At 51.2% G+C, this 6,226-nt stretch overlaps 1 protein-coding gene across 1 annotated transcript in view; it reads right to left on the minus strand.

Moving 5' to 3' along the window:
- Positions 1 to 60, minus strand: part of KDM4B (lysine demethylase 4B) — a 134,763-nt gene extending 134,703 nt beyond the window's left edge. The window contains 1 exon segment of the mRNA XM_044916750.1: positions 18 to 60. The gene's annotated coding sequence lies outside the window, so the exon portion shown is untranslated.
- Positions 61 to 6,226: the final 6,166 nt, after the last annotated feature.

Consider the following 6,226-nt stretch of genomic DNA (forward strand, 5'->3'; position numbering starts at 1 on the left):
CCTCCCCGCGGGCTCACCTGAGGCGGCGCGCGCGGCCCGGTCCGGAGCAGCGGCGCGCGCTCCCCCGCCCTCGGCGTCGCACCCCCAGGCCCCGCTCGGGCCGGGCCCCGCTCGGTCGCTGGCGGCCGAGCCCTCCGCGAGCGCCCCGGGCGGGGCTTATGAGGCCGCGCGCCAGCTCCGCCCTGGCTGCCATTGGCCCCCGAGCCCACGCCCGCGCGCCCATTGGCTGTCGCTGACAGCTCCGCCCCTCCCCTCCACCGGGCCCATCAACATCTCACGGCCCGCCCCCCGCGCGCCTCGATTGGGGAGGCGCAGGCGCTGGCCTCGCCTCCCCATTGGCTGACCGGTCGGGACACGCCGGCGCCCACCCACGTGCCCGCTGACCGGCTCCGTTTTCATTGGAAGCGGCGCACGCCAGCCAAGGGAGACGCTACCAACCCGACGGTGGCTGGGCCTCGGATTGACAAGGGCGCCTCGGGGACCGCCCAACGACCGCACGGGGGCAAGTGAGCATTGGCTTACGGGGTGAGCCCGAGGCGCGGACTGGCTGACGCGAATGCCAATTAGGGCCCGGGCCCCGCCCCGGTTATCAGGCTGCAACTGAGTACGTGAGACCCAGCACAACATCAGCACCAGGCCCTGGAGGCACGCGGAAGGGGTTCGAGACCCGTGGCCGGAACTTGGACGCAGAGTTCCTCAGTTCATTAAGTCCTGACGTGGGAAACAGCTCTGGTGCAACCCCTTTTGCAAAACAGGAGAACTAAGAACTGGAGAAATAAAAAGTCACGCAGCAAGCGTCCCTCCTCTGCTCCCCCAAAAAGCCAAATTCATTCCCATCACAGTCAACAAAACTTTGCAAACCGGCAAGGCCCACCGGGTAGTTAGGTGCGCTCCCCCGAGTTCCCTAACACGAGGCAGCCCCTAACACCAAGGTTCCAAGCTCAGCTGGGCCCCACACCTCACTGGAACCTCGCTGGGCCTCAGTTTCCCCTGTGAAGTGGATATGATGGTAACACACACACACACACACACACACACACACACACAGCCGACCCCACCGGCCCCTCCCCAAGGGATGTTGCAAGAAGGAGTGGGACGCCACACACAAAGGGTTTGAGCAGGTGGCTTCACCCGAGTGGGTTCACCACTGTCTTCATTATTACCACTTGTGCAGTAGGCAAGAGTGGGGTGCGCCCCGGGTAGCGGGCAGTCGTGTGAATCGGCAGCAGGGCGTTTCCCAGTAATATTTGTGTTATCCACACTGTATCGCCCCGGGAGGTCAGGCACCCCGAGTAACCCCCCGGAGCTCACGCCTTCAGCGCCAAAGGTGTTGCTCTACACACCCATCTACAGGGGCCTGGCCAGCTAATCTGTGGCACGGGGCACTCCGCAGCACTTCGAACTGTGTAGCAGTTTAACAAGACGGCGGTCTCCAAACACTGTCCTGGAATGATCCCCTACACACATTCGTGAGCAAGCTGCAGAATGGTCCACAATTCGGTGTCCAGTAACCTACGATATGGGGAAGACACACCGAGACCCGAGTCGTGTGGTCTCCAAGAGCACGCATCCGCATCCGAGGCAATGCAGAGAAAGGTCACCGTGGAAGGGAGAAAAGGAAATCTTGAGAGAGGAGAGATCCACGCGGGTAGGAAGGGTAGGCTTCTCCCTCCCCCGCTCCCCCTGCTTGTGTTCCCTCTCACTGTGTCAAGTAAATAAATAAAATCTTTAAAAAAAAAAAAAAAGGGTAGTCTGTGGGGACTTGAATCTGTTCAGGGAGATTGTCCTTTCTCCTGGGACCATATTCACAGACTCCTCATGTAGTTAAAATTAAACTTTGAAAATGGGAAAGAACAGGGCGCCTGGGTGGCTCAGTCGTTAAGCGTCTGCCTTCCGCTCCGGTCATGATTCCAGGGTCCTGGAATCGAGTCCCACATCGGGCTCCCTGCTCGGCGGGAAGCCTGCTTCTCCCTCTCCCACTCCCCCTGCTTGTGTTCCTGCTCTCGCTATTCTGTCAAATAAATAAAATCTAAAAAAAAAAAAAAATGGGAAAGAACATGTGCCCCCAAGGAACTCCCTAAGCAGTGGGAGAGACAAATGGCACTGGATTTTGGTAACACAGTATCCAAGGTGCAAAAATGGAGGTTCCCCACCCCAAAAAATACACATAGGCCTTCTGTTCTCCTGTAACAGTGAGTTCCGGGTATTTGGATGACACAGACTCAAAAAATAAAAAAATTTTTTAATTGGAGCACCTAAATAGGTTGTCAACTTACTTTGTCTGGGGAGACTTTTTTTTAATGCCATCTATTATGTAAAAATTGAACATTAACAATAGTACAAGAATCCAGACAGAGGGTGTATTTGAGGGTTCACCATACAATTCAACTTTTCTGTTTGAAAGTTTGCATAATAAGATTGTTAGGGGAAAAAAGTACAAGCGCTGCCATTTAATTAAAAAAAGGGTCCTATGCGAAGTAGGAAGGACACAGAATTCTCAAATGGGCAAATTCTCCGGAGGATAAATCACCTGGGTTTTCTTCAGGTCTTTGCAGACAGGTGTGAATCTCATGAAAGGCTGGGACTGGGAGCCTTGCTGTACCTCTCCCTGAACAAGCCTCGAGCAGCCCAGGGCCGGCTCACTTTAAGATTTTATTTATTGGTTTACTGGGGGGGGGGGGGGGGGGAGAATGAATGGCAGGAGGGGCAGAGGGGGAGAGAGAATCTCTCAAGCAGACTCCACGCCGAGCCCAACGCGGGGCTCACTCTCACGACCTGAGCCGAAACCAAGAGTCTCGCTCAACCAACTGAGCCCCCCAGGCTCCCCAGGAGGAGGAATTCTGACATTCCATTTCACTTCAAGTATGCATCACTAGACATACATGTAGTAGGTTTCCCATTTTTGAGCACAAACACACAAACATGCACACACCAGACCACAGCTCACGTTTGTTTACTAAGGTGCTAGACAAGGTGGTCACTTATAAAATGAACTGAAATGAATAGAAAACCGGGATAAGGCAGTATAATATACAGCACTGTCCTCACTTTGTGTTTAAATTCATATACACCTATGTATGTGCCCTGGCTTTGCCACGTCTTTGGGTAAGTCACTTAACCTCCCTGTGTCTCAACTGCAAGATGGCTAGGAGTCAAAACTATATTGGAGGGCTCTGTTGAGGTCGAACACTGTGGTACCCATACATACAGGTGCACAGCAAGTGTAAATAAAGCCTGACGATGTGAACCAATTTTATAACCTGGAGTGGAGGAAAAGAAGGAACACACTTTACATTAAAAAGTCAACGAGGTGGATTTAAAAACGTGGTTAATCCAGGAGTGCCTGGGTGGCTCAGTCGGCTGCGCGTCTGCCTTCGGCTCGGGTCACGATCCCAGGACCCTGGGATCGAGCCCCACATTGGGCTCCCTGCTCAGCGGGGAGTCTGCTTCTCCCTCTCCATCTGCTCCTCCCTGCTCTGCTCCTGCGCTCTCAAATAAATAAAATCTTTAAAATAAATAAATAAAAAGGTGGTTAATCCATATAATGGAGTATTATTCAGCCTTTAAAAGGAGTAAAACATGGACAAGCTCAGGGAGGGAACCAGACACGGAAGGCCACACAGTGTGTGATTCCGTGTGCGTGAAACGTCCAGAACAGGCTCATCCACGGACAGGAAGGGGGCTTGAAGGTGCGGGGCCTGGGGGTACGGGTGGGAGAGGACTGCTGATGGTGACGGGGTTTCTTTCTAGGGTAATGAGAATGTTCTGTAACTAGAGGCGATGGTTGCTCAACTCTGAACGTACTAAAAACCAGTTAACTGTACGCTTTAAATGGGTGAACTTTAGGGCAATGTGAAGTGCATTTCAATAAAGCTGTTATAGAACAATAAAAACCAAACCCAACCCAACCCTACCAGGAAACAAACATGCCTAATATTGTGATTTTTTTGCATAGCAATTCCAGGTCTGAGTTTTGCTAATTTTTAACAATGACATTGTTCTTAACTTTCCAAATGAGAGAAACATCCAAAAAGCCCACAATCTCAACAAGGAACCCACTCCCATGTGTTCCGTTCCCTGGGTAGGGCACGCCTGGGGACGTTCGTGGCATTTCCTCTGCTCCTCATAGCTGGGCATCATTCCTGTTTTTATTTCACACTCACACTTGACATTTCTTTGAGACATAATTCATCTACCGTACAACTGACCCACTCAAGAAGTGTACAACTCAAAGCATTTTGGTACATCCCCGTATGTGTGCAGCCATCAGCAGACCTAGAACATTCTTGTCCACGCCACGAAGCAGCCCCCACCACCCTGCCCCCAGCATGCGTTCAAGGGCACACTTGACACATATGAAAGGACCCAGAGAGACAGAACTTTTTCCTTGTTACCAAATCAGATCTGCCCACATCATTACTTAACCATCAATAAAAGGTGAAGGTAATAGGTCGATGTGAATAATGGCCTCTGCAGAGCGTAGCTGCTCCCTTCCCTGGAGTCGACCGTTAAACCTACCTTCTCCTTGGCCTCTGACCTCTGCAGAGCCAGCATTTCAGGTTATCAGGACCCTCGCCCCCTTGGTGCCCAAACGTCCCCAGGCCTACAGAGACCTCTCCGGGATCATGTGACTCCTGGTTGCTAATTCAGGCCTATCTCCTAATGGAGATCATGGCTGTCTGTTTCCTCAAATATAAATGGGCAACAGTGCCACTTACCTTGGCGAGCATTAAGTGACCCCTGGTTCCAAGCTGGAAGGCTGGATTTGGCCCCTTGGCTCGGGTTTGTGGACCCTGCTAAGGTCAAAGCCTGACGCCTCCTGAGTGGCGCTTAGGGCCACGGCCCGTCACTCTGTCTTTGACCTGTCCTGTCCTCCGAGCAGGACTGATGCCGCCTGCCGGGTCCGTGTCCCCAGGCTTTGGAGAAGAGGAACTGAGGTGCCCGGCTGGCGGACCACAAAACACCTCACAAACAGAAGACACAACCCGATCATCTGTAAAAGGCATTTATTCTGAGCATCTAAAATCTGGACAAAGAATACTGAACTTTTTAGAAAAAGCCTACACAGGATTTTGTTGTTTCTTCCTAATACATTAACAAACCTAATAAGGAGAAAAGAAAAACTTTTAAAACAGTATCGCTCCAGTTTGTCTGCAGTTATGGGATTTAAAATATTCCTGTTCTATTGAGGTAAAAGCTGCAAACTTTGGTAAAGTTAGAAAAAAAAAAAAATCAACAAATCATTCCAAAAAAATACAAAACCAAAAAAAGAAAAAACAAAAAAACAAAAACACAACCAAACCCTAAGTTATAGCTTTCTTGGTACATATACAATAACTACAAAAAAATTTCATTCAAAAAAGTACTTAAAAAAAAAATTCCCCTCTTAAAATTCTCAGTTGGTGAGCTGACAATTCAATTGAAAGGATCCACAGAAATGAAATCACCCCCAAACACTCACCCAATATCAGGAAGAACTGGCTAGCCCCAGTTTTAAAATCTGGCTGGCGTTTTCAACAATTCAGTGCTAAAAGAGAGCCTCGTGTTTACAACAAAAGAAAGACCCCAAGGCACTTGAACATGGCTTCGAACGTGTGCTTCCATGGTGCTGCAGGTGGGCCGGCCCTTGGCCACACGCCCAGCCACGCGCAGAGCAGTCCAGTGGCGGCGGCAGCCCCCCACGCACCCGGGCAGAGGGCTCTGCGTGCATAACTGCAACACGAAAGCGGACTGGGGGGCATGGCTTCGGGACAGGTGTTTAAACCGGCCGGCCGGGACTTCTCTTCTCGCCACCTTCCCAGTGGGCGACAGCAGGGCCAGGCCCACCCGGGCCACCACCAGGCACCACCTTGCTGGCTTTTAGGCGGCAAAACGCCATCAGGGAGATGCGCTCGCTTTCAACTTCGGGGGCCCAAGCCACACACCTTGAAGAGACGGTTCCAGGCAGCCGGGCGCCTTGTTGCTCCGCGGCGGCGGGAACTTCTGGGAACTTGGCGCTGGGAACACAAGCAGCCTTTGCGCCAAGGCGTTTTTAATTCCATCTTCAGAAAAAATTTGTCTTTTGCTGATAAACTGCAGGCTTGGTATTCTTTTTAAAACCAAAATAAAAACACAGAGAAGTCCAACTTTCTTTGAGCATAATACAAACTCCTGAAAATTTATAGGTTAAAAAAAAACAAAACAAAACCAGGAAGACAAGGCTGTTTAGGGAGTGCAGGAAAAACTA

Source organism: Neomonachus schauinslandi, chromosome 1 (genome assembly GCF_002201575.2).
Source record: "Neomonachus schauinslandi chromosome 1, ASM220157v2, whole genome shotgun sequence".
Classification (NCBI taxonomy): Eukaryota; Metazoa; Chordata; class Mammalia; order Carnivora; family Phocidae; genus Neomonachus; species Neomonachus schauinslandi.